This window comes from Bos indicus x Bos taurus, chromosome 26, assembly GCF_003369695.1.
Source record: "Bos indicus x Bos taurus breed Angus x Brahman F1 hybrid chromosome 26, Bos_hybrid_MaternalHap_v2.0, whole genome shotgun sequence".
Taxonomy (NCBI): domain Eukaryota; kingdom Metazoa; phylum Chordata; class Mammalia; order Artiodactyla; family Bovidae; genus Bos; species Bos indicus x Bos taurus.
The window spans coordinates 27688351-27706888 of record NC_040101.1 but is presented as its reverse complement, the minus strand read 5'-3'; the positions used below and the strand labels follow the sequence as shown (position 1 = coordinate 27706888).

The following is an 18538-nucleotide window of genomic DNA, read 5'->3' as shown; positions in this document are numbered from 1 at the left end:
ACACCAGGGAAGCCCATTTCACATGCTAGCAAGGTTATGCTCAGAGTCTTTCAAGGCAGGCTTCAGCAACATGTGAACCAAGAACTTTCAGATATACAAGCTGGGTTTCGAAGGGACAGAGGAACCAGGGATCAAACTGGCAACATTTGTTGGATCACAGAGAAAGCAAGGGAGTTCCAGAAAAACATCCACTTCTGTTTCACTGACTATGCTAAAGCCTTTGACTGTGTGGATCACAACAAACTGTGGAAAATTCTTAAAGAGATGGGAGTACCAGACCTCCTTACCTGTCTCCTGAGAAACCTGTATGTGGGTCAAGAAGCAACTTGAAAACAGGACACGGAACAACAGACTGGTTCAAAATTGGAAAGGTGTACGACAGGCTGTATATTGTCACCCTGCTTGTTTAACTTCTAAGAAGAGTACATCATGCAAAATGCCAGGCTGGGTGAATCAAAAGCTGGAATCAAAATTGCCGGGAGAAATATCAACAACCTCAGATATGCAGATGATACCCCTACTGGCAGAAAGTGAAGAGGAACTAAAGAGCCTCTTGATGAAGGTGAAAGGAGACTGAAAAAGCTGGCTTGAAACTGAACAGTCAAATCTTAAGGAAACAGCATTTGTTCACAGACCTCAGTAAAGTGAGGATATGATAGATAAACAATAAATCAACTTATTATTAGGTTGGCATTACATGTCATGTTCTGCACATTATGGTTTATATATATATATGAGTGACACAAAAATATTTCATTCCCTTTGGAAGTTTAAATATTGACTCTTTGTTTATATATTCCACTTGTCTCTTTTCATGGCTAACAGAGGACATAAATGAAACAAAACTATATTTTCATGTTGTGTTTCCATTAAAGTGTTTTCTATCACTCTTTAGGTGGGAAGGGGGAGATAAGCTACAGTCAGGGGGAAAACATTTGCAGTTCAGTTCAGTCGCTCAGTCATGTCCGACTCTTTGCGACCCCATGGACTACCACATGCCAGGCTTCACTGTCCATCACCAACTTCCTGCTCAAAGTCATGTCCATTGAGTCGGTGATGCCATCCAACAATCTCATCTTCTGTCGTCCCCTTCTCCTTCTGCCTTCAATCTTTTCAGCATCAGAGTCTTTTCCAATGAGTCAGTTCTTCTCATCAAGTGGCTAAAGTATTGGAGTTTCAACTTCAGCATTAGTCCTTCCAATGAATATTCAGGACTGATTTCCTTTAGGATTGACTAGTTTGATCTCCTTGCAGTCCAAGGGACTCTGAAGAGTCTTCTCCAGCACCACAGTTCAACAGCATCAATTCTTCAGCACTCAGCCTTCTTTATGGTCCACCTCTCACAGCATGAGCCCTCATGCTGCAACTACTGAAGCCCAAGTGCCCTAGGGCCCACTGCTCCACAGCAAGAGAAGCCATCCTAACGAGAAGCCCATGATCGCACCTGGAGAGCAGCCCCGGCTCTGCAACAAGAGAAACCCCGAGCAACAACAAGACCCAGCACAGCCAAAAAATAAATAAATTAAATCATTAAAAACAACAACACACAATAAGACAAAGAATCTAATTATCAAAATACAGGTAAAATACCTGAACAGACACTTCATCATAAAAGATATACAGATGTCAAATAAGCACAAGAAATGATACTCAACATCATTTATCATCAAGGAAATGCAAATTATAACCATAATGAGATTCTACTACATGCCTATTACAACATCTAAAATTAAAAAGACTGACCAGGGACTTCCCTCGTGATCCAGGGGTTAGGACTCTGTGATTCCACTGCAAGGGGCACAGGGTTCAATCCCTGGTCAGGGAACTAAGATCCTGCATGCCATACAGTGCGGCCAAAACAAACAAAAAAAAGATTAACCATGCCAAATTTGATGAGGATATAGAGCAACTAGAACTCTAATACATGACTGGTGAGAATTTAAAAAAAAAAAAAAAATGGGACAAGCACTTTGGAAACAATTTGCCGTTTCTTTTTTGTTGTTTTTCTTTTTTGGCCATGCGGCATAGCTGGTAGGATCTCAGTCCCCTGACCAGGGACTCAACAAGACCCACAGCAGGTAAAGCCCAGAATCTTAATCTCTAGGCCACCAGGGAACTCCCAGCATTTCTTTTAAACATACCTACTCTAGGTCGCAATCTTTCGACTCCCAAGTAACTGTCCAAGAGAAATGAAAGCATATATCCATATAGACTTGTACATGAATATTCATAGCAGCTTTGTTGTAATAGTCAGAAGGTAAAAACAATCCAAACGTCTATGAACAGGTGAACGGATACATATGGTCTTTTATCCACATAATGGAATACAATTAGGCAATAAAAAAGAAAGAACTATTGATACACAACATGAATAAACCTCAAAATTATGCTGAGTGAAAGAAGATAAAAAATTGAGTGCACACTATATGGTTTTGTTTATATAAAATTCTAGGAAATGCCAACTAATCTACAGTGATAGAAAGCAGATCAGTGGTTGCCTGGAGTGAGGAATGAGGTGGAAGGGCCCGAGGAAACTTTGGGTGCGATATGTTCATTACCTCAGTTATGGTGACTGCCTCATGGCTATACACATATGTCAAATTTATTGTATACTCTAAATATATACAGTTTGTTGTATTTATACCTCAATAAAACTTTTTTAAAAAGGCAGGCTTTTCTTTCCCTCTTTCCTTACAAATTAGAAGTAGTAATTATACTAACAAAAGAGTTCCTCTATATATTTTAATTTCTTTTTCTATTACTTTCTTCATATTATTTGTAGGAAAAATTCAAAGCACCTTCTTGGATCATTCATGGACTAAACAAAACACATTTCATTTTAAAAATTCAAGTTACAGAGTCTCAGCAAAGGTAACATAAAAATTTATTCAACGAAAAAACATAAAAATAAATGATTAACCATATAATCATTAATATGAAATAAAATCTGCCATGAAGTCTATACAGTTTTGTGAAGGTTAAGGGGTAAGATTTTCTTAGATCATCTTCAAAAAGTTCCTTACTTGACAGTTTTCCTATGATCTTATCTAACACACATAAGTGTTACTATGACAGACTTTTGGACTCTATTCACAGAGCCAGCCTATCTAATGCTGAACTATTTTTCATAGCAACAATAAAATTACAGATGATTATCATATGGCAAAAAAAAGAGTGCTCCAATAAGTAAGTAAGCATTTCGTTTGTCACCTGTTTACAGCGTAAAGCTTAAGAGTAGTTTTTTCAGTAAGGTACAGCAGTGCCTAATGCTGAATAAAAGGCTCAAATTTTAATTCCTTTCAAGCTGTAGTGGTACAGCTTATACTGAAACAGTGAGTGAAAGTGAAGTGAAGTCGCTCAGTCGTGTCCGACTCTTTGCGACCCGTGGACTGTAGCCCACCAAGCTCCTCTGTCCATGGGATTCTCCAGGCAAGAATACTGGAGTGGGTTGCCATTTCCTTCTCCAGAAACAGTACTTTGCTTCAATATAAAATATCCAGCCTGCAAAGTAGTTGTATCTGAAGAGTAACAACTGAAATGAACTCTCAGGCATTCAAAATACCTTAGTTTCACACTTTAAAAATATTTCCTAGGCAAAATACACATATTTATAGCTCCCTTCACCACCGGTATCACCCTCCCCCAAACAAAGGGAAACCAGCTGCCCCCAAAGCTCTAGGCAACTTCTGAGAACAGGAAGCAGAGTAACTGAAATGGCAGGGTAAGCCTTGTGAGTAATCTGCAGCCTGGTTAGCAAGGCCATTTTAATGTCTGTTTCAGGTCACGTCAGTAGCTCACTTGGAAAGAAGTGAGTAGCACTTCAATACAGTATATAGCACAGATCCATCAGGCAAACTGTTTAATTCACACAGCAGTTTGAACCAAATATTCATTTTTCAATGGAATTAGTGTGTCACTACAGGCAATATATAATAAGAGTAATACGAACACTTAGTGTTCTACTAAATTTCACTGCAAATTATTTTGTGTTTGCAATATAAAACTAGGAATTTATAAGTTTTATAATCAACCATTCTCATTCTAAGAACAATGAACACTGCTCTGAGACTTGAATGGAAAGGATACTTTTAAATGGCTTTTTCAAATTTCCTCACTTTAGCCTGAAATTTATTTTCAAATATACAACTTTCACTGCATATTATGCTTTGCTCAGTTGTGTTCAATTCTTTGCAGCCCCATGGACTGTAGCCAGCTGGGCTCCTCTGTCCATGGAATTTTCCAGGCAAGAATATTGGAGTGGGGTGCATTTCCTACTCCAGGGGATCTTTCCGATCTAGGAATCGAACCTGCGTCTCTTGTGTCGCCTGCTCACCTGCACTGGCAGGCGGACTCTTTATCATTAGTAACTGAATATTACACATATTAAACTATTATAGTTTACTATAATAAACTGAAAAAGAAAAGTTAAAGCTATATTGCTCATATGTACACCTGGTATCACACTAACATTTTACACATAACTCTTGATAATCCTAATCCTTGACAGATGAGCAGTAAAACCAAGAAAGTGTAGAGGTACATTAGTTGGTTACATCATTATGTTGCCATCAAGGGACCCTTCTGTAACAAGACCACAAACCAATCAGTCCCTGGAAAACAAGAGAAGCCAGATCCAAATTCAGATTAACTTGTCTAATAATACTGCTAAAAATCTAAATCATTTTTTATGTAGTTAATAGGGCCACCCCTAAATCAAAGAACAGCACTTTGAAATAAAATACAGCTTTGCAAGTATTTTTGTAACCTTTGTTTCTTCTAATCATAAAATACATGAAAGAAAATAATCACATAAATTATTTTAAGATGAAGGAATATTAATTTCTTCCCAAAAGTAAGACTCCTTGGGTGGTGGTGGTGGTTTAGTTGCTAAGCTGTGTCTGACTCTTGTGACCCCATGGACTGTAGCCTGCCAGACTCCTCTGTCCACGGGATTCTCCAGGCAAGAATATTGGAGTGGGTTGCCATCTCCTTCTCCAGTCAGACTCCTTAAAAGTGTGTTATGTATAAACTGTTAATTGTTTCATTAACTCCTATCTTTTTAGTTTATAAGCAAGAGTTTTTTGCTCATTTTTCATTCACAGTTCTTTATATCATTTGCCCATATTTTACATTTGTGTAAAAGACTAAGTTTACACATCAAGTGATACAGATGGCTAACAAATTCCAACTAACAAAATCTCATTTACCTATCCACACATATCACTAGCTATTCTCTTACCCTCCTTTATTTTTCTTTTTTGAACACTGACACTTCTAGATTTAACATATTTGACAGTTTTGTACTGCCAAGTCATTTTCTCTAAAATGCAAGCTCCACTAGGCTAAGACTTGTTTTGTTCACTGCTATAGCCTCAGTTCCCTGAAATGCAGACTTGAAATACACAGGCAGAAATAAACTCTTACACCTCTACATTTGGAGCATTTCGCTTTCAGAAGCTAACTTCTGTGTTCACCTGAAAATGCAAGAATATTACACAGGTTCTTTTTAATGCTCTAAATCAATCTTCATGAAATCTTACTCTTGGTTCAGAAACACATAAGATTCTTAGTTTGATTACAATAGTCTTTTGCTAACATTTCGACACCAGGCCTTGGAACAAAAGGTTCCCTGTTCTCTGATGGAAAACAACAAAACTGAGACAAGATCTTGTCAAATGAGAAATGTACTACCTGTTGCCAGGACAATTTGTTTTTCTTCTTCAAGCAACAACATGCTCCAATCTCTAGTTTGAAACCATAACTAGAAAATGTGCATGTGTTGCGTATGTTCCTAAACTTCCAAAAACAGATCAAAAAAGACCCAAATTTTATGTTATCCTGAACACTTTACAGCTGCTACTCCTAGAATTCCATTACCTCTGCCACATCACACAGAACTCATCCATATATGAAGGTTGCTTTCAACTGAATGTTCTGAGTAATACCAGACCTTCAACAATAACATAGTTGTTGACAGAAAGGAACGAGAGCATGTAAAGAAAGCATTTTAAATGACTGTGCCTGAGAATATGTGGTACAGCAGTCCCCCTAACCCTTATCCAAGAGGGGATACGTTCCAAGACCTCCAGTGGATGCCTGAAACTGGATAGTATGGAATGCCATATAAGCTATATTTCCCCCTATACATATATACCTACAATAAAGTTTAACTTAAAAATTAGGCACACAAGAGGCACGTTAACCACAATAACTAATAATAAACATACAACTGTAACAAAAGTTATGTGAACGTGGTCTCTCACTCAGTATCTTACTCTACGTACTCATACTTCTGGTGATGACATAAGATGACAAAACGAATTGAAAGTGAGTGATGTAGGCACTGTGACACAGTGTTAGTTAGGCTACTCTTGATCTTCTGATGATATGTCAGGAGGAGGATTATTTGCTTTGGGTGATTCTGAATTACTGGGCCAAAAGGAGGTCAATGATTGGGGATCCCAGACAGGACGGTGCAAGATTTCACCACATTACTCAGAATGGCACACTCACATGACACAATCTAAAATTTATGAATTGTTAATCTCTGGAACGTAATATTTTCTGGCTGTGACTGCAGGTAACTGAAACTGTGGAAAGCAAAACTGTGGATAAGGGGGACCACCATATGACTTTTATTTCAAAACACTGCTGTAATTAGCTAAGGTCAAAAGCATAAAGGTAACAGAGCTGAACTGTTTTTGCATTCAGCTAACATACAATACTTTGCAATGGATGATTTAGTAATGATTCATGAATATCCTTTTAAAAAGTTCATGGGGACTTTCCTGATGGTCCAGTGGTCAGGAATCTGCCTTGTGCTGCAGGGGGTACAGGTTCAATCCCTGTTCAGGGAATGAAGATCCCATGTGCTGCAGAGCAACTAGGCCTAAGAGGAGCAGCTACTAAGCCCGAGCACTCTGGAGCGTGGGTGCCACAATAATCACCATGATAGTTCTACTTTTTTATTATATATATTCATATGTATGGCTTAGTTTACTTATTTTATGAAAATTCGGAGATATGGGACTTCCCTGGTAGTCTAGTGGTTAAGGATCAGCCTTCCAATGCAGGGGACACAGATTCAATCGCTAGTCTGTGAAGACCCCACATGCAGCAGAGCAACTGAGCCCATGCGCCACAATTACTGAAGCCCATAACTTCAGATATGCAGATGACACCACCCTTACGGCAGAAAGTGAAGAGGAACTAAAAAGCCTCTTGATGAAAGTGAAAGTGGAGAGTGAAAAAGTTGGCTTAAAGCTCAACATTCAGAAAACAAAGATCATGGCATCCGGTCCCATCACTTCATGGCAAATAGATGGGGAAACAGTGGAAACAATGGCAGACTTTATTTTTCTGGGCTCCAAAATCACTGCAGATGGTGACTGCAGCCATGAAATTAAAAGACGCTTACTCCTTGGAAGCAAAGTTATGACCAACCTAGACAGCATATTCAAAAGCAGAGACATTACTTTGCCAACAAAGGTCCATCTAGTCAAGGCTATGGTTTTTCCTGTGGTCATGTATGGATGTGAGAGCTGGACTGTGAAGAAGGCTGAGCGCTGAAGAATTGATGCTTTTGAACTGTGGTGTTGGAGAAGACTCTTGAGAGTCCCTTGGACGGCAAGAAGATCCAACCAGTCCATTCTGAAGGAGATCAGCCCTGGGATTTCTTTGGAAGGAATGATGCTGAAGCTGAAACTCCAGTACTTTGGCTACCTTGTGCGAAGAGTAGACTCATTGGAAAAGACTCTGATGCTGGGAGGGGTTGGGGGCAGGAGGAGAAGGGGATGACAGAGGATGAGATGGCTGGATGGCATCACTGACTTGATGGACGTGAGTCTGAGTGAACTCCGGGAGTTGGTGATGGACAGGGAGGCCTGGAGCGCTGCGATTCATGGGGTGGCAAAGAGTCGGACACGACTGAGCGACTGAACTGAACTGATGTTCCCTAGAGCTGGTGCTCTGCAACAAGTGAAGCCACCACAATGAGTAGCCCTCAGGCAGCAATGAAGACCCAATGCAGCCGAAAAAAATAAACAATTTTTTTTAAAATTCAGAGATATGTATAAATTCAATGTCTTAGTAATGTTAGCATAATAATAGCTAACTTCCCTAGTGGCTCAGAAGTAAAGAATTCACCTGCCGATGCAGGAGACATGGGTTCGATCCCTGAGTGGGGAAGATCCTTAGAAGAAAGAAATGGCAACCCATTCCTGTATTCTTGCCTGGGAAATCCCACAGACAGAGGAGCCTGGCGGGCTACAGTCCGTGAAGTCGCAAAAGAGTTGGACACGACTTCGCGACTAAACAACAGTAAAACATTTATTTAGCGCTCACTTTTTTTTCATGTATTATTCTAAGCTCTATACATATTTTATCTGACTTCTCACAACGACCATATGAATTAGGTACCATTATCTTCATTATACAAAGAAGAAAACAGCATAGAGAAGTTAAATAATTTGACCAAGATTATAGAAACAAACTTGTAGTAAAGAGTGCAGATTCTGGAGCCATTCTGACCCAGTTTAAAACTTGGTTCAAATGCTAATTAGTTCTGTAACTGACCAAATTATACAATCACCTCAGCTTCTTCTACTCCAAAATGGTTAGTTGGAACAAGGATTTAATGTATCAATAAGTGCAACATACTAAGAACAGTGGCTGGTACACAGTGCATGATAAATTACAATATTTATAATACTAGAGACCACAGTGTTTCATACTTATGACTTCTGCACAATGTAGTAAATACTTTATGTCTGAAGGACTGTTATAGTAGGTTTCTACTTTTAGAGTCCAAACTTCAGAATGTCAATTAAATGCCAAAGGCTATACAATTTCACATGTTTTTTCACGTCAATCTAAGTATCCTAAATATAATCTACTATCTATAGGTTTCTTTCTTTCCTGAAAGCTCTCAGTTCCTCCTAGGATTACTTCATCATACCTACTGCAAAAGTCAATAATTTAAGGCTAAGAATACAGCATTCACTGATTTCAGATTTGTGAAAGATCCCAATGTTACATTTTGGTGTTATTTACATCAAGATACCATGCTGAAACTCTTCCAAATACATCTTAAAATGTTCACAATTTTCATACAGAATAATTGAGGTGTTTCAACCTCTACACATTTAGCACAGTTCAGATAACGCAAAACTTTCACAATTTAGTGCATAACAAAAGCCATGCAGTCTTTAGAACTTGCAGAGTAATTTCAGAACAAACACAATGGCAGAAAAAGAATGTGTAACACAAATGCTCATTGAACACCATATTAAAGATAGACTACGCAGAAAAAACATCTAAGCCTAAATGTAAAAAAAGCAAAACCATAAAACTTTTAGAAAATAAAAAAATGATGAAAAGCCTTATGACATCAAGGCAGAGAAGACTTTCTTGGACAATAAACACAAACCATAAAGGAAAAGATGGACAAATTTGACTAAGTTAAAATTTATAGTTTATACCTGCCAAAAACATTTGGTCTGAATTTAAATACCCTGCCAAAAAACATTTAGTTTGAATTTAAATACAAAAGGAAATGATCAGACAAATCCAAATTGAGGGACGTTCTATAAAATGACTAACCTGGACTCTTCAAATATCATCAATATTATGAAAACAAACAAAAATCTGGGGCTCTGTTGTGGATTAAAGGTAACTAAAGGGACATGGCAACTAAATGCAACTCATCATCCTGAACCAGGGATGGGGCTGAAGAAGAACTATAAAGGTCATTATTGGGACAACTGAGAAATTTTTAATACGCACTGTGTATTAGACAATAATGTTGTATTCATATATTTTTTTTTTTTTGTAATTTCCTCTGCCAGGAACTCCATTGCACATATTCTGCCTGGCTAACCTCTAGAGGAAGCCTTAGTTATGGACAGATGGGGTCACTGGCCATCCTACGTAAGTCTATAAAACATCTTGTCTATCCAACTTTATCACTTAATCCATTCTATTCTAATTTGTGAGTTTTTGCACTTATCTCCTCTATCAGACTGTGAGTTTCTTATGAATAGGGACCATCTCACTTTTTTGTTACATCTTATAAGTCCTTGAATAGATGATATTAAATATCATATCGCTCTTAAGTTCCCACTGTTCCTAAGCAACAGTCCTTTTTCTCCCTCTCCAATCCCATGGAATAGCTTTTGGATCCATCCCAACACATCTGTCCTTTTGATCCTCTGAGACCATTGTAACTCTTCACCTTCCCAGGCTTAATCAATATGAAGCATTTCTAATCCTGCTACCAACTTTGAATATCCTTCATGCTTCTTCTTTCATTTTCATGTATGTATGGCATTCTCTTTCTGCTAAATATACATGTTAATGCTTTTTGGGGTGTATTAATTCAGTCAGTCAGTAAGCATGTGTAGAGCTACTAATATATGCACCAGCTGTGAGGGAAGGTACGGCGGATTTCATTATTCAAAGCTCAGCTCAAGGTTATTACTTTTGGAAAATGTCTTTCTAGGTTTGTTATTTTGGGGGATGGTAGTGCTCCTTTACCCAGAGTTCATGGCCTGGTTGGAAAAGTGAAATGACCCCATCCTTCCACTTTGAAAGAGATGAAGAGTGCTTCCTGCATTACACTAGCTATTTAGCTAACTGATGAAAGTGTTATCATATTGGAATTTTTCTAGATATATATTGGGAGAATGGGGGGAGGAGGATCAAAACTTGCTGATTCATATTAAATGTGATAATTATACTGTAGGTTTATAGGCCATCCTTGCTTTTAGGATATTTAAGTATTAATATATCTTTTGAGAGACGAAGTGCCATGATGTCTACAACTTACTTTTAAACAGTTTAGAGAAAAAAATCTATATATGAAAGAAAACAAACATGGCAGTGTTAACAACTGGTGAATCCGGGTGAGAGGTGTAAGTGTATTCACTGAACTACCACTGCACTTTTCTGTAGGACTGAAATTTTTCAAATAAAAAGTTGGAATAAAAATGTAAAGCTTAAAAATAAAACAAAAAACTAAAACTTGGGCTTCCCAGGTGTCTCAGTGGTGAAGAATCTGCCTGCCAATGCAGGACATACGGGTTCCACCCCTGATCAGGGAAGATCCCACACACGGCAGAGTGACTGAGTCAGGGCACCACAACTACTGCGTCAGAACTATAGAGCCCAGGAGCCCTGCGCAGCTACCGAGCCCAGGGCAGGCAACACTGAAGCCTGCACGGCCTAGAGCCTGTGCTCTGTGACGAGAAGCCTGTGTACCACAGCTAGAGAGTGGGCGCTGCTCTCCACAACTAGAGGAAGTCCAGGCAGTAACGAAGACCTAGCACAGTCAAAAATAAATAAATAAAAATTTTTTTTTAATGTAAAACTTGGGACTTCCCTGGTGGTCGTGGCTAAGACTCCAAGTTCTCAATGCAGGGGCCCTGGATTCGATCCCTGGTCAGGGCAAAAACAATGTTAAACACCATCACTAGTCATTAGGGAAATGTAAATTAAAACCACAGAGAGATACCACCGCTCACCTGACAGAAAAGCTATTCTCAAAAAAAAAAAAAAAAGAAATAACAAGTGCTGGTGAGGATGTGGGAAGAAAGCAACCCTCCGGGGCCTTGGATTTGATCCCTGGTCAAATTCTTCACCACTGAGCCACCTGGGAAGCCCAAGTTTACAGGTTTTTTTGTCTTTTTTTTAAGTTTTACATTTTTATTCCAACTTTTTATTTGAAAAATTTCAGTCCTACAGAAAAGTACAGTGGTAGTTCAATGAATATACTTACACTTCTCACCCGGATTCACCAGTTGTTAACACTTTGCCACAACTAAGACCCAGGGTAGCCAAATAAATAAATCAAATAAACAAATATTTTTTTAAAAATGTAAAACTCATGCACAACAAAAAGTAAAGAGCAATCAAACACTGAGAAGACATTGCAATATCATACCTAGTATAAAGTAGAGATAAAGAGCTGCAAACTAACGATGGAAAAGAAAATAAGCCAACAGAAAAAAAAAGAATGAAGGATACGAACAGCAATTACAGAGAAGAAAAATCTTACAATAAATGGATGCAAACAGAATAAATCATTACAATAAACAGAATAGCAAATTAAAATGAATTGAGCTTGATTTTAAAATTGAAGAGTCTGACAATATCCATGTTTGCAGGGATATGGCAAAATGGGAACTCTCACAACCTGCTGATAGGTTTAGTACTTTGGAAAATAATTCGGCCTTATCTAATAAAGGTGAAGATCCTTATACTCTACAACCTAAGAATTCCCCAGGCTTAGAATTCTCTCTCACACCTGTAAATAACATGACACACTGAAGAATGTTTATTACAGCACTGTTAACAATAGCAAAAAAGGCAGAAACCCCTACATATTCATAAACAAACTGGATTATTCACATAATACAATATTATAGAGCAATTAAGATGAACGAACTAAAGATATATCAACATGGATATGCAGCAAAAACAATGTTAAACAACATCACTAATCATTAGGGAAATGCAAATTAAAACCACAAAGAGATATCACTGCTCACCTGGCAGAAAAGTTACTATCAAAACAAAACAAAACAAAACAAGAAATAACAAGTGCTGGTGAGGATGTGGAGAGAAGGAACCCTCATATGCTGTTGGTGGAAACATAAACTGGTGCAGCCACTATGGAAGACAGTATAAACATCCCTCAAAAAATTAAGAACAGAACTACCATATGATCCAGCTTCCAAGGATATTTATCCAAAGAATATGAAAACACTAATCTGAAAAAAGATACATGCACACACCTATGTTCATTCTGGTATTATTCACAATAGTCAGGATTGGAATCAAGGGATGAAAAGATGTGGCGTATATATACATATATACACAATGGAATAGTACTCAGTCATCAGACAATGAAATCTTGACACGTGCAGTAACACTGATGGACATTAAGGACATTATGCTAAGTGAAACATGCCAGATGGAGAAAAACAAATACTGTATGATTTCATTCATATGTGGAATATAAAAAACTAATAAACAATAAATAAACCAACTCAAACAAAAACATAGATAGAAAAGAGTACTAGTGACCACAGGGGCACCGGTAGAGGAAAAGGGAAATGGGTAAAGGAGATCAACTATATGGTGATCAATGGACACTACATTTTTGGCGGTGAGCAAAGGGTATACAGAATCAGAAATACTATATTCGTGAAACTTTTATAATGCTATAAATCAATGCACATCAATAAAATAAATTTTAAAAAGAACAGCCTCAATATTGGGATAGACCTGGAAACACAGGCTGGGCTAGAAGTCAAACATAGCCCCCTCCAAAAAACATACTCCCCCCAAAATCTTCATATGGGGACTTCCCTGGTGGTCCAGTGATTAAGAATTCGCCTGCCTATGAAGGGGACACCATCTCGATCCCTGGCCCGGGAGGTTTCCATATGCCATGGGGCAACTAAGCCAGTGTGCCACAACTACTGAGCGTCCTCTCTGCAGCAAAAGAGGCCACCGCAACAAGAAGCACTTGTACCACAGCTAGAGCATAGCCCCGGCTGGCCACAGCTAGAGAAAGCCCAAGCGCGGCAATGAAGACCCAGCACTACCAAATAAACCAATCAAAAAATTTTAAAAATCTTCATATGAGCTTCTTTCATCAATGCTTTATCATGAAATATCTTCAAAAATATAAAATCAAAATGAATCAAAAGCAAGTTGTTTATTGTGCATAGTACCTTAAACAAGAGAATCACGTGCGTAACACATTAAACAAGAGCGTATACCCTTTTATGGATATACACATATTAGTAAAAGTATACAAATATAATAGGAATAATTACTGAATTCATGAAAGGGCAAAAGAGAGGAACAGTATCAGCAAGGGTGCATACAGGCCTTAACTGCATTGGTAATTTTATCCCTTTGAAAAATACAGTAAATTGAAAAGAGAGACTACACAATTAGAACATGGACTAATATGGGGGGAAAAAAGACACAAAATAAATATGAACTGTACTTAATATGATTACATTATATTCTTTTTAAAATATTTCATATTTTTAAATAAATTTAAAATATTAAAGAAATCACATTAAATTGAACCAAGAAGTATTAAAAAACATGTACTCCATGGACATCTGAAAGGGAAACATACAAACACAGTGGTCCCTCCAAATCCATGGGGGCACTGGTTCTAGGACACACACCCCCTCATCACAGATACCAAAATTCCCAGATGCTCAAGCTCCTTATATAAAATGGCACAGTACAGCCGTCCTTCCGATTTTTCCCCATTTTGCAGCCAGATATGACAGCCCTACTATATCCAACACATTTGCTGATATGTATATTTTTGTTGCTCTCTGTGACTACCTCATGGATGCCAGGCTTCTCTGTCCTCCACTATCCTCTGGAACCTGCATGTATATTTTATATGTATATATATGTATTTTATATAGACACATATAAAATATACAGGGAATTCCCTGGCAGTCCAGGGGTTAGGATTTTGCACTTCCACTGCAGGGGGCACGGAGTCAGTCCTTGGTCCGGGAACAAGGAACCTACAGTACATATTCAACCATTAAACTTCAGGCACCAGATTTCAATCTTCTCTTTCTAAGGAGACCTGACACAGCAGGTTTTTTCATCTCACACTCTTTGATAATGCTTCCCAACGAAAAGAAACACATGAACAAATAGTTCAACACTGAGTCAATTTAATTCTGATTCTGTATTTCACCAAAATGGGTGGGGGGGGTCATTTTGCTGCTCTGCTTGCCATTTTGCTGGCAGGGGGCGGTGGGGTGAGCAGTACTGCTAAAGTTGTTTTTCATGAAAAGGAAAACAGCCACTGCAAACTTTGGTAACCAATCATAGGACACAAGTTTCAAATAATATTTGCTTTAAGGTAATTGCTTCAAATGGTAAAAAGTCGTTAAAACATTTATTCTGTTCAAGCGACAAGGACTCAACACTGCATAACAATTTGCTATCAATTTCCTTAAAACAAGTAACTTTTTCAGGGCTAAACTTTAAAAATGAAACAAACACCAGCTACTTGTAAATAAGGGCCGTCTTGCTTCATTAATTCTGCTCTATCTGCAAGAAACCCATGTAGCCTATCTTGTGAATAGTTTACTCGAATTTCTCACTCCAGTTTTATTTCATACTATTGATCTACCAAATTCTTTGTTTTAGTGAGAGCAATCTATTCAGCAAACCCTCAATATAATTTTTTCCATACTCTCAGGTGTCATTTTCCATTTTCCCTGATTCCACCAACCTACAGTAATCTCTCCATTTTGAACCAAAAAAAAAAGCCACCACCACACACAAATAGCTAACATTTATAGAGAATTTAATGGGTGCTAGAATTATCTCATTGAACCCACACAACTCTGTGAAATGTGTTCTATTTTTCCCTTTTTCATGGTGAGAGAAACTGAGTGAGGTTCTCTTAAGGTTAATTCTCCAAGGGTGCATGAATGGTATGGCAAGCCAGGTCTCAAACACAGACTCCAAAACCCAGGCCCTTAAACATATGTGATGCCATCTCCTGGCTCAGTGCCTTTGTATTGATCACCTTTACTGCTCACACATCATTTACTATATGCCCTGCGATATTTAACATTTTGTGTTCCGAGATGTTGCCTAAGCAGTTCAAAATATTACATTCATTCAACAAAAATTTACTGAGAGCCTATATGCCAGGCACTAGTGACTACTAGGCATAAAATCATGTTATGGAACCTCCACAAAAGAAAAGTAGATGAATTCTCTAGATACATGGACGACATCCAGATACGTGGGGAAGTGCAAATTTTAAAATATGAAAAAGGAATATAATATAATGTAACTAAATAAAAATTATATTTACATAAGAACTAGAAAAGGGGCATCCTTGGTGGTCCAGTGGTTAAGAACCTGCCCTTCAATGCAAGGGACACTGGTTTGCTCCCTGGTCCCGTGGGAAGATCCCTCATGCTTCAGTGTAACTAAGCCCTGTTCACCACAACTACTGAGCCCACGTTCTACAACTAGTGAAGTCCACTGTGGCTGTGCTCCACAACAAGAGAAGCTGCTCATCAGGACTAGAGAGCAGCCCCTGTTCGCCACAACTAGAGAAAAGCCCACACAACGAAGACCCACCACAGCCAAAAAATAAATAAATTGTAAAAAAATAAAAGAACTAGAAAAGATATTTGTCACAAATAATGTGATAAAGTTGGGGGATTTTTTTAACTATTAAATTTTGCTTTTGGGTAAGAAAGGCAAGCAATAAAAAGATGTACTTTAAAAACAAGTTTTATGCCCTCTCTTTACTCCATTAAGCAGTAGAAATTAGAAATAGCCTAGAGGCAGAAGATGAACGTTCTGCCAACATTCCACTTACTCTGGCTTTCTTTAGGAAGCTACACCTGAAATAACTAATCAGGCTTGCAGATACCCTTTGTAAATATCTATATAAATCTTCCTACAATTATAAACTTTTGGAAACCTGTAGCCAATTATAAAGAGGAGCCTGGTAGGAGGCTGTCTACGGGGTGGCACAGAGTCGGAGAGGACTGAAGCGACTTAGCAGCAGCAGCAGCCAATTATAAATTTTCAAACAATGGAATCAAATCTTGGAGCTGAATGAACCCTTGCCGAGCATCTCCTTGGGCTCTCTCACTTTACAGATTAGTTGATCATTAAATTCTAAAATCTAAATTCTGGGTTGATGAGAACAATGCAGCAAGCTATACCGAAATGTAGGGGCTTATACTGCAATAGGAAAGCATTTCCAAAATAAAGTTTATGCGCACTAGCATCAGCCCAGCATGTGGAGTTCTGCTTTTAATTACAAGCTGTGTCTTCTTGAACTTAACCTCTTCAGGCTTGGATGCCTTCATCTGGAAAAATTCTAATCATGTTGAAAAGTGTCGAGGTAAATATCTGAAAGGACCTCAGTAACATTACGGTTCCACGATAAATGGCGTGGGTTTGGGTGAACTCCGGGAGTTGGTGATGAACAGGGAGGCCTGGCGTGCTGCGGTTCATGGGGTCGCAAAGAGTCGGACACGACTGAGCAACTGAACTGCACTGATAAATGGCACTCTTTCACATTACAGTTACCAGAGTTTGCATCTACTGCTTTAAGAAGCAAAATGAACAGTATATAAACAATACGAAACAAGTTCAATCATGAAGAATCTGGACACGCACACGCACGCACAAAAACAACCCTATAATGGTGACTAGTCACTGCAGAGCACTGCACTTACAATGCATCCTCAAAACAAGGGCCCGAAGTCAAGGGAAAACGCTACATCTAACACCCAACTCTACCTACTTGCCTTTAAAAGCTAAGGCCTACCAGAGTCAAAGCCCCCCAAACGTCATGCTTATAACTACAGCTTCAGGCCTCAGATTCGCATCTCACTCTCTGCTCTCAAGGGCTTCAGGGGTCCCCAGGAAAAAAATGCTCTGCCACTAGACAGTTGGCCCCGGACTCGAGAGCCATTGGGAAAGAACTAGCACGTTTTTCTCGTGGTGGCTTGCAATTCGAAGTGAGCTTTCCAAGGAAGTGCTGCAAACGACCACAGTGTTCTGTGGGGTTTCAGTTGGCAATTTCTGGTGGTTCTTGCTACATCGCAGTCAACCTTGCATCCTAACACATAGCTGCCGGCTACTTCCTCGGGCGGTCGACCGGGAACGCGCACGGGGAGGGGAGGCCCATTAACTTGGCGGAAAGGCAGGCATCGGGTGCGGACGGGAGGAAGCCAGGCGTCGGCAGGAAAAAATAAGCTGAACTGAGTAAAGGGATGTCTGCCAGAGGTGAGATAGGGGCTACCACCAGCGAGAGGGAAAAGCTGGGTAACGGGCCGGAACGCGGCAAGACTGACTGCTGAGACTAGGGGCCGCGCTGAGAGAGTAAGGCGGGTCCCGGAGAGCCCAAGGCCGGGAAACAATGGCGCGAGCGTGACGTGGGGCCGGGGGCGTCGCCGCGGCGCGAAGGAAGGGGCTGCTCTGAGGCAGGGGGCGACCTGGGGTTGGGGGCGTGCGGAATCTGGGGTGCGGGGTCCGCGGGCGCGCACTCAGACCAGAGGGGCCTGAGGGGCGCAGCAGCCGAGTAGGACTGGTGCGGGGTGGCCCAGGTCGCGCGCTCTGCCGCGCATCCTACCTCGCTCCCTCGCCCGCCCGCTCCTTCCCCGCCCGCCCGCGGGTACCGCCGCACTCACCGGCCCCGCCGCACGGCAGCAATCCCAGCGCGCAACTGCCGCAGCCTCCTGGGCGCGCGCTCTCCCCGCCCCCGCCGCCCCGGCACCGCCCCCCCCCCCCCCCCCCCCCCCCGCTAGCGCCCTGCCAGGGACCGGCGCGCTGTTCCGTCCCCCAGCTCCGCCGCAGAACCCGGCCGCCGCGACGCTCCCTGGCCACGCTGCGGGAGTGCGGGCGCAAGGCGCGCCAGCGTCCGGGTCCCTGGCGCGGGTCTGGGGATCGTCAAATAACAGAACATCGCCTGTTGCTGAGCTGTCGGGTGACGCACGTTGACAAC

The 18538-nt window shown here is 40.2% G+C and overlaps 1 protein-coding gene across 3 annotated transcripts in view; it reads right to left on the bottom strand.

Annotated features, from left to right (window-relative positions):
* The window catches only part of NT5C2 (5'-nucleotidase, cytosolic II), a 97826-nt gene extending 79515 nt beyond the window's left edge, over positions 1-18311 (bottom strand). The window contains exon 1 of one of the 3 annotated variants that reach the window (XM_027528648.1): positions 18225-18311. The gene's annotated coding sequence lies outside the window, so the exon portion shown is untranslated. The remainder of the gene's footprint in view (positions 1-18224) is intronic. The other 2 variants (XM_027528647.1, XM_027528649.1) reach the window with 2 other exon arrangements.
* Between the last annotated feature and the right edge of the window lie 227 nt (positions 18312-18538).